Here is a 15,598-nt window from a genome sequence, read left to right on the forward strand (position 1 = left end):
GAGTGAGAGAGAGAGATTGGGAGTGTGTGAGAGAGAGAGATTGGGAGTGAGAGAGATTGGGTGTGTGAGAGAGAGAGAGACTGTGAGTGAGAGAGAGATATTGGGAGTGTGTGAGAGAGAGAGATTGGGAGTGTGAGAGAGAGAGATTGGGAGTGTGAGAGAGAGCGAGATTGGGAGTGTGAGAGAGAGAGAGATTGGGAGTGTGAGAGAGAGACTGGGAGTGAGAGGGAGAGAGATTGGGAGTGTGAGAGAGAGAGATTGGGAGTGTGAGAGAGAGAGAGAGACTGGGAGTGTGTGAGAGAGAGAGAGACTGGCAGTGTGAGAGAGAGAGAGAGAGAGATTGGGAGTGAGAGAGAGAGAGATTGGGAGTGTGAGAGAGATAGAGATTGGGAGAGTGAGAGAGAGAGTGATTGGTAGTGTGAGAGAGAGAGATTGGGAGTGTGAGAGAGAGAGAGATTGGGAGTGAGAGAGAGAGAGAGATTGGGAGTGTGTGAGAGAGACTGGGAGTGAGAGAGAGAGAGAGAGAGAGAGATTGGGAGTGTGAGAGAGAGACTGGGAGTGTGTGAGAGAGAGAGAGAGAGAGTTTAAAATTAATATTGTTTAAAAGTAATATTGTATATACCCAACAAATGTCAAATCGATTGACACCTACAGAATGTTGGAAAACTGTACCTTTTTGCTATGTAAGCTTTGGCAATATGGTTCTCTGTAAACTTTCATGCCAATAAAGCATTTGAACTGAACTGAACTGAACTGAACTGAACTGAACTGAGAGAGATTGGGAGAGTGAGAGAGAGAGAGATTGGGAGTGTGAGAGAGAGAGAAATTGGGAGTGTGAGAGAGAGAGGGACAGGGACTGTGAGAGAGAGAGAGAGATTGGGTGTGTGAGAGAGATAGAGATTGGGAGTGTGAGCGAGAGAGAGATTGGGAGTGTGAGAGAGAGAGAGATTGGGAGTGAGAGAGAGAGAGATTGGGAGTGTGAGAGAGAGTGAGATTGGGAGTGTGAGAGAGAGAGAGATTGGGAGTGTGAGAGAGAGAGATTGGGAGTGTGAGAGAGAGCGAGATTGTGAGTGAGAGAGAGAGAGAGTTTGGGAGTGTGAGAGAGAGAGAGATTGGGAGTGTGAGAAAGAGATGGACTGGGACTGTGAGAGAGAGAGAGAGATTGGGAGTGTGAGAGAGATAGAGATTGGGAGTGTGAGAGAGAGAGACCAGGAGTGTGAAAGAAAGAGACTGAGAGTGTGAGAGAGAGAGATTTGGAGTGTGAGAGAGAGAGATTGGGAGTGTGATAGAGAGAGAGACTGGGAGTGAGAGAGAGAGATTGGGAGTGTGTGAGAGCGAGAGAGAGACTGGGAGTGAGAGAGAAAGATTGGGAGTGTGAGAGAGAGAGATTGGGAGTGTGAGAGAGAGAGATAGATTGGGAGTGTGAGAGAGGGAGAGATTGGGAGTGTGTGAGAGAGAGAGCTTGGGAGGGTGAGAGAGAGAGAGATTGGAAGTGTGAGAGAGAGAGATTGGGCGTGTGAGAGAGAGAGAGATTGGCAGTGTGAGAGAGAGAGATTGGGAGTGAGAGAGAGAGAGATTGGGAGTGAGAGAGAGAGAGAGAGATTGGGAGTGAGAGAGAGAGAGAGATTGGGAGTGTGAGAGAGAGAGATTGGGAGTGTGAGAGAGGGAAAGATTGGGAGTGAGAGAGAGAGAGATTGGGAGTGTGAGAGAGAGAGAGATTGGGAGGGTGAGAGAGAGAGAGATTGGGAGTGTTAGAGAGAGAGACTGGGAGTGAGAGAGAGAGATTGGGAGTGTGTGAGAGAGAGAGAGAGAGAGTTTAAAATTAATATTGTTTAAAAGTAATATTGTATATACCCAACAAATGTCAAATCGATTGACACCTACAGAATGTTGGAAAACTGTACCTTTTTGCTATGTAAGCTTTGGCAATATGGTTCTCTGTAAACTTTCATGCCAATAAAGCATTTGAACTGAACTGAACTGAACTGAACTGAACTGAACTGAGAGAGATTGGGAGAGTGAGAGAGAGAGAGATTGGGAGTGTGAGAGAGAGAGAAATTGGGAGTGTGAGAGAGAGAGGGACAGGGACTGTGAGAGAGAGAGAGAGATTGGGTGTGTGAGAGAGATAGAGATTGGGAGTGTGAGCGAGAGAGAGATTGGGAGTGTGAGAGAGAGAGAGATTGGGAGTGAGAGAGAGAGAGATTGGGAGTGTGAGAGAGAGTGAGATTGGGAGTGTGAGAGAGAGAGAGATTGGGAGTGTGAGAGAGAGAGATTGGGAGTGTGAGAGAGAGCGAGATTGTGAGTGAGAGAGAGAGAGAGTTTGGGAGTGTGAGAGAGAGAGAGATTGGGAGTGTGAGAAAGAGATGGACTGGGACTGTGAGAGAGAGAGAGAGATTGGGAGTGTGAGAGAGATAGAGATTGGGAGTGTGAGAGAGAGAGACCAGGAGTGTGAAAGAAAGAGACTGAGAGTGTGAGAGAGAGAGATTTGGAGTGTGAGAGAGAGAGATTGGGAGTGTGATAGAGAGAGAGACTGGGAGTGAGAGAGAGAGATTGGGAGTGTGTGAGAGCGAGAGAGAGACTGGGAGTGAGAGAGAAAGATTGGGAGTGTGAGAGAGAGAGATTGGGAGTGTGAGAGAGAGAGATAGATTGGGAGTGTGAGAGAGGGAGAGATTGGGAGTGTGTGAGAGAGAGAGCTTGGGAGGGTGAGAGAGAGAGAGATTGGAAGTGTGAGAGAGAGAGATTGGGCGTGTGAGAGAGAGAGAGATTGGCAGTGTGAGAGAGAGAGATTGGGAGTGAGAGAGAGAGAGATTGGGAGTGAGAGAGAGAGAGAGAGATTGGGAGTGAGAGAGAGAGAGAGATTGGGAGTGTGAGAGAGAGAGATTGGGAGTGTGAGAGAGGGAAAGATTGGGAGTGAGAGAGAGAGAGATTGGGAGTGTGAGAGAGAGAGAGATTGGGAGGGTGAGAGAGAGAGAGATTGGGAGTGTTAGAGAGAGAGACTGGGAGTGAGAGAGAGAGATTGGGAGTGTGTGAGAGAGAGAGATTGGGAGTGTGAGCGAGAGAGAGATTGGGAGTGTGAGAGAGAGAGAGATTGGGAGTGAGAGAGAGAGAGATTGGGAGTGTGAGAGAGAGAGAGATTGGGAGTGTGAGATAGAGAAAGATTGGGAGTGTGAGAGAGAGAGATTGGGAGTGTGAGAGAGAGTGAGATTGTGAGTGAGAGAGAGAGAGAGATTGGGAAGTTATTCTGCAGTATTCTAAATAGTAGATTACTTGATTTTCTTAACAAACATAATATCCTCAGAAAAAACCAAATAGGCTTTCTTCCAAAACACCGCACCGCCGACCATTTCTATACCCTTCACACCCTCATTGAAAAACATAAACACCAAACAAAAAATGGGAAAATATTCGCCTGTTTCATCGACTTCAAGAAAGCCTTTGACTCTATATGGCACGAAGGGCTCTATTATAAACTTCTTCAGTGTGGAATAGGGAGCAAAGTCTATGACCTTATTAAATCAATGTATCTGAAAAACAAATGCGGGGTCAAAATTGGAGACAAATGCACCGATTTCTTCACCCAGAGAAGAGGCGTCCGGCAGGGCTGCAATTTGAGCCCGACCCTGTTCAACATATACATAAATGAATTAGCAGACATGCTGGAGCAAAGCGAGTCACCAGGTCTCCGTCTCCTGGATGGAGAAGTAAAGTCCCTGTTCTATGCGGACGACCTGGTTCTGCTGTCTCCCACAGAACAGGGATTACAGCAACAACTAGACCTACTCGACAAATACTGCCAAAATTGGGCTCTAACAGTAAATCTAAAGAAAACCAACATCATGATTTTTCAGAAAAGACCCAGATGTCAGGAAAACAAATACCAGTTTACCCTCAGTGATACCACTATAGGACACACTATGAGCTACACCTACCTTGGTCTAACTATTACAGCATCAGGGAGCTTCAGCATAGCAGTGAATGCACTAAAAGAAAAAGCCCGAAGAGCCCTATATGCAATAAAAAGAAAATTCTACAACATCCAAATCCCAATCAAAATCTGGCTCAAAATATTTGACAGCATAATCCTGCCCATTGCACTGTACGGTAGTGAAGTATGGGGCCCGCTAAATCACCAAAGCTACACTAAATGGGAAAAACACACAATAGAAGCCCTACATGCAGAATTCTGCCGAAGCATCCTTCGCACCCAAAGAAAAACGCCAACAAATGCATGCAGAGCCGAACTAGGCAGATACCCACTGATAATAAACATCCAAAAACGAGCACTAAACTTCCTAAATCACCTCAAATCTAGCTCCCCAGACACCCTTCATTTCAAAGCCTTTCAGACCCAAGAGCTAAACCCAGAAAAGAGTCCCCTGAGTCAGCTGCTACTGAAACTAAGTACTCAGCCGGACCCTGACCAGCCCCAGACCAACACAGCCGTCCAAACACCAATCCGAGTGAACCAAATCATTAAAAAATGCAAAGAAACCTACCTGGAACATTGGAACAAAATAACCGAAAGCCAAAGCAGATTAGAAAGTTACCGGGCCCTAAAAAGAGAATATAAACTGGCAGACTACCTCACGACCATCAGAGACACAAAACAGAGACAGACCCTCACCAGGTACAGACTAAGCGACCACCAACTGGAAATTGAAAAAGGCAGATACAAGAAATCCTGGCAGCCTAGAGAGAATAGAATATGCGATCAATGTCTGGCTGGCGAGGTTGAAACAGAAATGCATTTCCTCCTAAAATGCGAAAAATTCAACACATCAAGAAACATATTATTCAACAAGCTAAGCCAAACAACCCCAGATTTCAAGGAATTGGATGATCTGTCAAAATTGAGATTAGTCCTAGGAGAAGGAGACAGACCATACCTTGGGGCCAAACATGTAACAACATGTCACAACCTGAGGACTGTTTAAAAGTAAGACTGTTTAAAATTAATATTGAACGTACCAAATGAAGTAGAAAGACTGTTTAAAATTAATATTGTTTAAAAGTAATATTGTATGTACCCAACAAATGTCAAATCGATTGACACCTACAGAATGTTGGAAATCTGTACCTTTTTGCAATGTAAGCTTTGGCAATATGGTTCTCTGTAAACTTTCATGCCAATAAAGCATTTGAACTGAACTGACATGAACTGATTGGGAGTGTGAGAGAGATAGAGATTGGGAGTGTGAGAGAGAGAGACCAGGAGTGTGAAAGAAAGAGACTGAGAGTGTGAGAGAGAGAGATTGGGAGTGTGAGAGAGAGAGATTGGGAGTGTGATAGAGAGAGAGACTGGGAGTGAGAGAGAGAGATTGGGAGTGTGTGAGAGCGAGAGAGAGACTGGGAGTGAGAGAGAAAGATTGGGAGTGTGAGAGAGAGAGATTGGGAGTGTTAGAGAGAGAGATAGATTGGGAGTGTGAGAGAGGGAGAGATTGGGAGTGTGTGAGAGAGAGAGCTTGGGAGGGTGAGGGAGAGAGAGATTGGAAGTGTGAGAGAGAGAGATTGGGAGTGTGAGAGAGAGAGAGATTGGCAGTGTGAGAGAGAGAGATTGGGAGTGAGAGAGAGAGAGATTGGGAGTGAGAGAGAGAGAGAGAGATTGGGAGTGAGAGAGAGAGAGAGATTGGGAGTGTGAGAGAGGGAAAGATTGGGAGTGTGTGAGAGAGAGAGATTGGGAGGGTGAGAGAGAGAGAGATTGGGAGTGTTAGAGAGAGAGACTGGGAGTGAGAGAGAGAGATTGGGAGTGTGTGAGAGAGAGAGATTGGGAGTGAGAGAGATTGGGTGTGTGAGAGAGAGAGAGACTGTGAGTGAGAGAGAGATATTGGGAGTGTGTGAGAGAGAGAGATTGGGAGTGTGAGAGAGAGAGATTGGGAGTGTGAGAGAGAGCGAGATTGGGAGTGTGAGAGAGAGAGAGATTGGGAGTGTGAGAGAGAGACTGGGAGTGAGAGGGAGAGAGATTGGGAGTGTGAGAGAGAGAGATTGGGAGTGTGAGAGAGAGAGACCAGGAGTGTGAAAGAGACAGATTGGGAGTGTGAGAGAGAGAGATTGGGAGTGTGAGAGAGAGAGACTGGGAGTGAGAGAGAGAGAGATTGGGAGTGTGAGAGAGAGAGACTGGGAGAGTGAGAGAGAGAGATTGGGAGTGTGAGAGAGAGAGAGACCAGGAGTGTGAAAGAGAGAGATTGGGGTGTGAGAGAGAGAGATTGGGAGTGTGAGAGAGAGAGATTGGGAGTGTGAGAGAGAGAGAGACTGGGTGTGAGATAGAGAGATTGGGAGTGTGTGAGAGCGAGAGACTGGGAGTGAGAGAGAGAGAGAGAGAGAGATTGGGAGCGTGAGAGAGAGAGAGAGATTGGGAGTGTGAGAGAGAGAAAGATTGGGAGTGAGAGAGAGATTGGGTATGTGAGAGAGAGAGACTGGGAGTGAGAGAGAGAGAGAGATTGCCGCCCAAACACCAATCCGAGTGAACCAAATCATTAAAAAATGCAAAGAAACCTACCTGGAACATTGGAACAAAATAACCGAAAGCCAAAGCAGATTAGAATGTTACCGGGCCCTAAAAAGAGAATATAAACTGGCAGACTACCTCACGACCATCAGAGACACAAAACAGAGACAGACCCTCACCAGGTACAGACTAAGCGACCACCAACTGGAAATTGAAAAAGGCAGATACAAGAAATCCTGGCAGCCTAGAGAGAATAGAATATGCGATCAATGTCTGGCTGGCGAGGTTGAAACAGAAATGCATTTCCTCCTAAAATGCGAAAAATTCAACACATCAAGAAACATATTATTCAACAAGCTAAGCCAAACAACCCCAGAATTCAAGGAATTGGATGATCTGTCAAAATTGAGATTAGTCCTAGGAGAAGGAGACATACCATACCTTGGGGCCAAATATGTAACAACATGTCACAACCTGAGGACTGTTTAAAATTAAAACTGTTTAAAATTAATATTGAACGTACCAAATGAAGTACATAGACTGTTTAAAATTAATATTGTTTAAAAGTAATATTGTATGTACCCAACAAATGTCAAATCGATTGACACCTACAGAATGTTGGAAAACTGTACCTTTTTGCTATGTAAGCTTTGGCAATATGGTTCTCTGTAAACTTTCATGACAATAAAGCATTTTAATTGGAATTGGAATTGGAATTGGATTGGGAGTGTGAGAGAGAGACAGGGAGTGAGAGAGGGAGAGAGAGAGAGAGAGATAGATTGTGAGTGTGAGAGAGAGAGATTGGGAGTGTGAGAGAGAGAGACTGTGAGTGTGAGAGAGAGAGAGAGATTGGGAGTGTGAGAGAGAGATTGGGAGTATGAGAGAGAGAGTTTGGGAGTGTGAGAGAGAGAGAGATTGGGAGTGAGAGAGAGAGAGAGATTGGGAGTGTGAGAGAGATAGATTGGGAGTGTGAGAGAGAGAGATTGGGAGTATGAGAGAGGGAGAGTTTGGGAGTGTGTGAGAGAGAGAGATTGGGAGTGTGAGAGAGAGAAACTGGGAGTGTGAGAGAGAGAGTCCAGGAGTGTGAGAGAGAGAGGCTGTGAGTGTGAGAGAGGGAGAGCGAAATTGGGAGTGTGAGAGAGAGAGAGATTGAGAGCATGAGACAGAGACTGGGAGTGAGAGAGAGAGAGTGAGAGATAGATTGGGAGTGTGAGAGAGAGAGAGATTGGGAGTGTGAGAGAGAGAGATTGGGAGTGTGAGAGAGAGAGAGATTGGGAGTGTGTGTCAGAGAGAGATTGGGAGGGTGAGAGAGAGAGAGATTGGGAGTGTGAGAGAGAGAGATTGGGAGTGTGAGAGAGAGAGATTGGGAGTGTGAGAGAGAGAGACTGGAAGTGAGAGAGAGAGAGATTGGGAGTGTGAGAGAGAGAGATTGGGAGTGTGAGAGAGAGAGAGATTGGGAATATGAGAGAGAGAGATTGGGAGTGTGAGAGAGAGAGACCAGGAGTGTGAAAGAAAGAGACTGAGAGTGTGAGAGAGAGAGATTGGGAGTGTGAGAGAGAGAGATTGGGAATGTGATAGAGAGAGAGACTGGGAGTGAGAGAGAGAGATTGGGAGTGTGTGAGAGCGAGAGAGAGACTGGGAGTGAGAGAGAAATTATGGGAGTGTGAGAGAGAGAGATTGGGAGTGTGAGAGAGAGAGAGAGATTGGGAGTGAGAGAGAGAGAGAGATTGGGAGTGTGAGAGAGATAGATTGGGAGTGTGAGAGAGGGAGAGATTGGGAGTGTTTGAGAGAGAGAGCTTGGGAGGGTGAGAGAGAGAGAGATTGGAAGTGTGAGAGAGAGAGATTGGGAGTGTGAGAGAGAGAGAGATTGGCAGTGTGAGAGAGAGAGATTGGGAGTGAGAGAGAGAGAGATTGGGAGTGAGAGAGAGATTGGGAGTGAGAGAGAGAGAGAGATTGGGAGTGTGAGAGAGAGAGATTGGGAGTGTGAGAGAGGGAAAGATTGGGAGTGTGTGAGAGAGAGAGATTGGGAGGGTGAGAGAGAGAGAAATTGGGAGTGTTAGAGAGAGAGACTGGGAGTGAGAGAGAGAGATTGGGAGTGTGTGAGAGAGAGAGATTGGGAGTGAGAGAGATTGGGTGTGTGAGAGAGAGAGAGACTGTGAGTGACAGAGAGATATTGGGAGTGTGTGAGAGAGAGAGATTGGGAGTGTGAGAGAGAGAGATTGGGAGTGTGAGAGAGAGCGAGATTGGGAGTGTGAGAGAGAGACAGATTGGGAGTGTGAGAGAGAGACTGGGAGTGAGAGGGAGAGAGATTGGGAGTGTGAGAGAGAGAGATTGGGAGTGTGAGAGAGAGAGAGAGACTGGGAGTGTGTGAGAGAGAGAGAGACTGGCAGTGTCAGAGAGAGAGAGAGAGAGATTGGGAGTGAGAGAGAGAGAGATTGGGAGTGTTAGAGAGAGAGAGATTGGGAGTGTGAGAGAGAGAGAGATTGGGAGTGTGAGAGAGAGTCTGGGAGTGAGAGAGAGAGAGAGAGAGAGAGATTGGGAGTGTGAGTGAGAGAGAGATTGGGAGTGAGAGAGAGAGAGATTGGGAGTGTGAGAGAGAGAGAGATTGGGAGTGTGAGAGAGAGTCTGGGAGTGAGAGAGAGAGAGAGAGAGAGAGATTGGGAGTGTGAGAGAGAGAGAGATTGGGAGTGTGAGAGAGAGAGAGATTGGGAGTGTGAGAGAGAGTCTGGGAGTGAGAGAGAGAGAGAGAGAGAGAGATTGGGAGTGTGAGTGAGAGAGAGATTGGGAGTGAGAGAGAGAGAGATTGGGAGTGTGAGAGAGAGAGAGATTGGGAGTGTGAGAGAGAGTCTGGGAGTGAGAGAGAGAGAGAGAGAGAGAGATTGGGAGTGTGAGAGAGAGAGACACCCTTCATTTCAAAGCCTTTCAGACCCAAGAGCTACACCCAGAAAAGAGTCCCCTGAGTCAGCTGCTACTGAAACTAAGTACTCAGCCGGACCCTGACCAGCCCCAGACCAACACAGCCGTCCAAACACCAATCCGAGTGAACCAAATCATTAAAAAATGCAAAGAAACCTACCTGGAACATTGGAACAAAATAACCGAAAGCCAAAGCAGATTAGAATGTTACCGGGCCCTAAAAAGAGAATATAAACTGGCAGACTACCTCACGACCATCAGAGACACAAAACAGAGACAGACCCTCACCAGGTACAGACTAAGCGACCACCAACTGGAAATTGAAAAAGGCAGATACAAGAAATCCTGGCAGCCTAGAGAGAATAGAATATGCGATCAATGTCTGGCTGGCGAGGTTGAAACAGAAATGCATTTCCTCCTAAAATGCGAAAAATTCAACACATCAAGAAACATATTATTCAACAAGCTAAGCCAAACAACCCCAGATTTCAAGGAATTGGATGATCTGTCAAAATTGAGATTAGTCCTAGGAGAAGGAGACAGACCATACCTTGGGGCTAAATATGTAACAACATGTCACAACCTGAGGACTGTTTAAAAGTAAGACTGTTTAAAATTAATATTGAACGTACCAAATGAAGTAGAAAGACTGTTTAAAATTAATATTGTTTAAAAGTAATATTGTATATACCCAACAAATGTCAAATCGATTGACACCTACAGAATGTTGGAAAACTGTACCTTTTTGCTATGTAAGCTTTGGCAATATGGTTCTCTGTAAACTTTCATGCCAATAAAGCATTTGAACTGAACTGAACTGAACTGATTGGGAGTGTGAGAAAGAGAGAGATTTGGAGTGTGAGAGAGAGAGAGACTGGGACTGTGAGAGAGAGAGAGAGAGAGAGAGAGATTGGGAGTGTGAGAGAGATAGAGATTGGGAGAGTGAGAGAGAGAGTGATTGGGAGTGTGAGAGAGAGAGATTGGGAGTGTGAGAGAGAGAGAGATTGGGAGTGTGAGAGAGAGAGAGATTGGGAATTTGAGAGATTGGGAATGTGAAAGAGAGAGAGATTGCGAGTGTGAGAGAGAAAGAGTTTGGGAGTGTGAGACAGAGAGAGATTGGGAGTGTGAGAGAGAAAGATTGGGAGTGTGAGAGAGAGTGAGATTCGGAGTGTGAGGGAGAGATTAGAATGTGAGAGGGAGAGATTGGGAGTGTGAGAGAGAGAGAGTGAGATTGGGAGTGTGAGAGAGTGAGATTGGGAGTGTGAGAGAGAGAGAGATTGGGAGTGTAAGAGATTGGGAGTGTGAGTGAGAGAGAGAGATTGGGAGTGTGAGAGAGAGAGAGATTGGGAGTGTGAGATAGAGACTGGGCCGCCGCGGCCGCTCACCTGGTGTCTTTCGGTCGGGCTCTGGGGTGGGGCTGTTGATGCCGTGGGGATGTTTTGTGCGCGGCAGCTCCCGGCACGGCCCGCCGCGGCCGGTGACCTGGTTGCTTTGGGTCGGGCTCTCGGGCGGGGCTGTTGATGCCGCGGGGATGTTTTGTGCGCGGCAGCTCCTGGCACGGCGCACCGCGGCCGGTGACCTGGTGGCTTTGGGTTGGGCTCTGGGGCGGGGCTGTTGACGCCGCGGGGAAATTTTGTGCACGGCTGCTCCCGGCACGGGCCGCAACTCAAGGCCCAGGCTTTCCAGGCTGCTAGGCCGCGCCCGGCACTGGGACAGCCGCTCAAAATGGCCGTCAAAGTAGGCGTGCCTCCGGGTGAAGGGCAGGGGATCAGTTCATTTCCTACTGTTGCTAAATACAATTTAAAACTCAAATAAATTGTTATTTTCCTGAGTTCCCAAACACACAGAAACTGTGGAAGCAAAATCGTGAAGAATTAAGATGGCGGCCACTCACCTCAGTTCAGAATGATAAGGCCCGCCCACACACGCACCGATTGCTCAACCATCAGGTCACTGAACTGTATTATTGATCATCGTCAAGTCACTCAACACTCAAATGTAGAATGGCCTGCCCGCACGCGCAATGAACCCGCCCCCGTGATGCAGCGATTGGCCAACCGTCGGTCAACTGTCAGGTCGCTCGACCGCACGATTGGTCAACCTTCATGTCACTCAATGCTAAAGAGCAAATGAGCGGAACTTTTCCCATTTAATGAGCGGAATTTTGAACGTTTTTCGGATACTGTGGGCACGATTTTTGTCTGACGGAAAAGTAAATATGTCTATGAATGGTCTGTAATCGTAAGCTTTCTTTTGATGTGACGCGCATGTAGGTACGTTCTATAGCTTTCGAACTTATAGAGAACGCACAGACAGACAGACAGACAGACAGACAGAAGAGGTCTTTTATATATATAGACTAGCTGGGGATGCCCGGCGGTGCTGAGGCTTTTTTGAGGGCATGTTTTGTTGGAAGAGAGAGAGGCAGTGACTGGGGGGAAGAGAGAGAGGGAAGGAGAGAGAGAGAGAGGCAAGGAGAGAGAGAGAGAGGGAAGGAGAGAGAGAGAGAGAGAGAGAGGGAAGGAGAGAGAGAGAGGGAAGATAGCTACACTAAATGGTAAAAACACACAATAGAAGCCCTACATGCAGAATTTTGCCGAAGCATTCTTCGCACCCAAAGGAAAACACAAACAAATGCGTGTAGAGCCGAACTAGGCAGATACCCACTGATAATAAACATCCAAAAACGAGCACTAAACTTTCTAAATCACCTCAAATCTAGTTCCCCAGACACCCTTCATTTTAAAGCCCTCCAGACCCAAGAGCTGAACCCAGAAATGAGTCCCCTGAGTCAGCAGCTACTGAAATTAAGTACTCATACTCAGCCGGACCCTGACCAGTCCCAGACCAACACTGCCTTCCAAACACCAATCCGAGTGAACCAAATCATTAAACAATGCAAAGAAACCTCACTGGAACATTGGAACAAAATAACCAAAAGCCAAAGCAGATTAGAATGTTACCGGGCCCTAAAAAGAGAATATAAACTGGCAGACAATCTCTCGACCATCAGAGACACAAAACAGAGACAGACCCTCACCAGGTACAGACTAAGCGACCACCAACTGGCAATTGAAAAAGGAAGATACAAGAAATCCTGGCAGCCTAGAGAGAATAGAATATGTGATCAATGTCTGGCCGGCGAGGTTGAGACAGAGATGCACTTCCTCCTAAAATGCGAAAAATTCAACAAAACAAGAAACATATATTTTGACAAGCTCAGCCAAAAAAAACCAGATTTCAAAGAATTGGATGACCTGTCAAAATTAAGATTATCCCTGGGAGAAGGAGACAGACCATACCTTGTTGCCCAATATGTAACAACATGTCACAAACTGAGGGACAGTGAGGGACTAACGAGCACACCCATAGCATATATAAATGTTAATAATGTTTAAATCAATACCGAATGTACCCAACGACTGTTTAAAAATTAATACTGAATGTACCCAACGAGGGTCAACGACTGTTTAAATTAATATTCTCTGTACCCAACGAAGGTCAAAATTGTTTGACACCTACAGAATGTTGGAAAACTGTACTTATTGTTATGTAAGCTTTGGCAATATGGTTCCATGTAAACTTTCATGCCAATAAAGCATTTGAATTGAATTGAATTGAATTGAAGTGAGAGAGAGGGAAGGAGAGATAGAGAGAGGGAAGGAGAGAGAGAGGGAAGGAGAGAGAGAGAGAGAGGGAAGGAGAGAGAGAGAGAGGGAAGGAGAGAGAGAGAGGGAAGGAGAGAGAGAGAGAGAGGGAAGGAGAGAGAGAGAGAGGGGGAAGGAGAGAGAGAGAGAGGGAAGGAGAGAGAGAGAGAGAGAGAGGGAAGGAGAGAGAGAGAGAGAGAGAGGGAAGGAGAGAGAGAGAGAGAGGGAAGGAGAGAGAGAGGGAAGGAGAGAGAGAGAGAGGGAAGGAGATAGAGAGAGAGGGAGAGAGGGATGGAGAGAGAGAGAGAGAGATGGAAGGAGAGAGAGAGAGAGGGAAGGAGAGAGAGAGAGAGGGAAGGAGCGAGAGAGATTGGGAAGGAGAGAGAGAGAGGGAAGGACAGAGAGAGAGGGAAGGAGAGAGAGAGGGAAGGAGAGAGAGGGAAGGAGAGTGAGAGAGAGAGGGAAGTAGAGAGAGAGAGAGAGAGGGAAGGAGAGAGAGGGGGAGAAGGAGAGAGAGAGAGGGGGAAGGAGAGAGAGAGAGGGGGGGAAGGAGAGAGAGTGAGGGAAGGAGAGAGAGACGGGGTGAGAGAGAGAGACTGGGGAGAGAGAGAGAGAGAGACTGGGGGAGAAGAGAGAGAGAGAGATTGGGGGAGAAGAGAAAGAGAGAGAGATCGGGGGAAGAGAGAGAGACTGAGAGTGTGTGAGAGAGAGAGAGAGACTGGGGGTGAGGGAGAGAGAGAGAGAAAGAGAGACTGGGAGTGTGAGAGAGAGAGAGAGTCTGGGAGTGTGAGAGAGAGTGGGAGTGTGTGTGAGAGAGAGAGAGAGACTGGGAGTTTGAGAGAGAGAGAGAAAGACTGGGAGAGTGAGAGAGAGAGAGAGGGACTGGGAGTGTGAGAGAGAGATAGAGGGAGTGTGAGAGAGAGAGAGAGAGAGAGAGACTGGGAGTGTGTGAGAGAGAGAGACTGGGAGTGTGTGTGAGAAAGAGCGAGTGGGAGTGAGAGAGAGAGAGACTGGGAGTGAGAGAGAGAGAGAGACTGGGAGTGTAAGAGAGAGAGAGACTGGGAGTGTGTGTGAGAGAGAGAGAGAGACGGAGTGAGAGAGAGAGAGAGTTATACTAAATCATCATTTAGCATTATAGAAAATAGTGTTTCCACACTCATCCCACAAAATAGGTCCATTTTATTTCGTTTTATTGAACTATATAAATGCGTTCTTTCCACATAAGCTGCTGGAATATCCAGGGCCTCCGCTCCTCAACTTTTGGGATGAAGAGTACAGACCCTGAATTCCTAAAAGCTATAAAAGACATTGATATAATTGTGTTAACAGAAACATGGTGCCAAAAGGACATGCCGACCCACTGTCCCCCAATGTACCATGAAATTATTGTGCCTTCAGTAAAGAACATTAAGACACGCAAGGGCAGAACCTCCGGGGGAATCCTGGTATGGTATAAAGGAGAACTGAACAAACACATCTCACCGATAAAACAGGGAAAATCACACGTATTGCTAAAATTAGATAAAAATATAGGAATAGCAAAAAACGATGTTTACTTATGTGCGATCTACATACCTCCAATAGAATCGCCATATTTTGAAGAGGAGATATTTGACACTCTCCACATGGAAATCAGCCATTTCCAGGCCCAAGGAAAGGTGCTACTATGTGGGGACCTAAATGCAAGGACAGGATGTGAACCTGACTTCATAGACCCACAGGGCAACAACCATGTGTTTGGCCAGACCCCTCTATATGTCACACCAGCCATCGCAAACCGAAACAACCTCGATTGTGAAATAAATAAAAGCGGTAGGGAGGTAGTGCAACTCTGCCGAGCCTTAGGCCTGTACATAGTTAACGGTAGGTTCAGAGGGGACTCCTTAGGGAGACTCACATATTCCTCAACTCTTGGGTCTAGTGTGGTGGATTATACAATCACTGACCTGGACCCCTGCGATATCAACGCATTCACTGTCAGGCAGCAATCCCCCCTCTCAGACCATAACCAAATAAATGTGTACCTTAAACTTTCTGCCCAAACTACAGACACAAAAAAGGAACCCAGTAAGCTACATAAAATAAACCAGACATACAGATGGGCCCCAGACAGTGGAGATAAATTCATCACAGCACTAAATTCACCTGATCTCACAAGTAAAATTTCAAAATTTAAAGAAAATCTATATGAGATCACCAGAGATGTGGTAAACATGGCCATAGAGGATATAAATATGATCTTTCATGAGGCAGCTGTAAAAGCCGACCTCGTGAAACAGAAGAGGAAGAGTCACAAAAGACAAAATAAAAATAAGAAATGGTTTGACCACGAATGCAAAAATGCCAGAAAAGACCTGAGAAAAATATCAAACCAAAAGCATCGCCAACCAAACAATCCGGACCTACGTACTAGATACAATGAAACCCTCAAAAGATATAAACACACCATTAGGAACAAAACACAAAACTATACCCACAAAATACTAGAAGAAATTGAAAACTCTACCAACCCAAAACAATTCTGGGAAATGTGGAATAACCTGAGTACAACACAATTGCAAGCATTACCAATCCAAGATGGCGACATCTG

The sequence above is a fragment of the Somniosus microcephalus genome, chromosome 8 (genome assembly GCF_052327205.1).
Source record: "Somniosus microcephalus isolate GS21.2 chromosome 8, FLI_Smic_1.0, whole genome shotgun sequence".
Classification (NCBI taxonomy): Eukaryota; Metazoa; Chordata; class Chondrichthyes; order Squaliformes; family Somniosidae; genus Somniosus; species Somniosus microcephalus.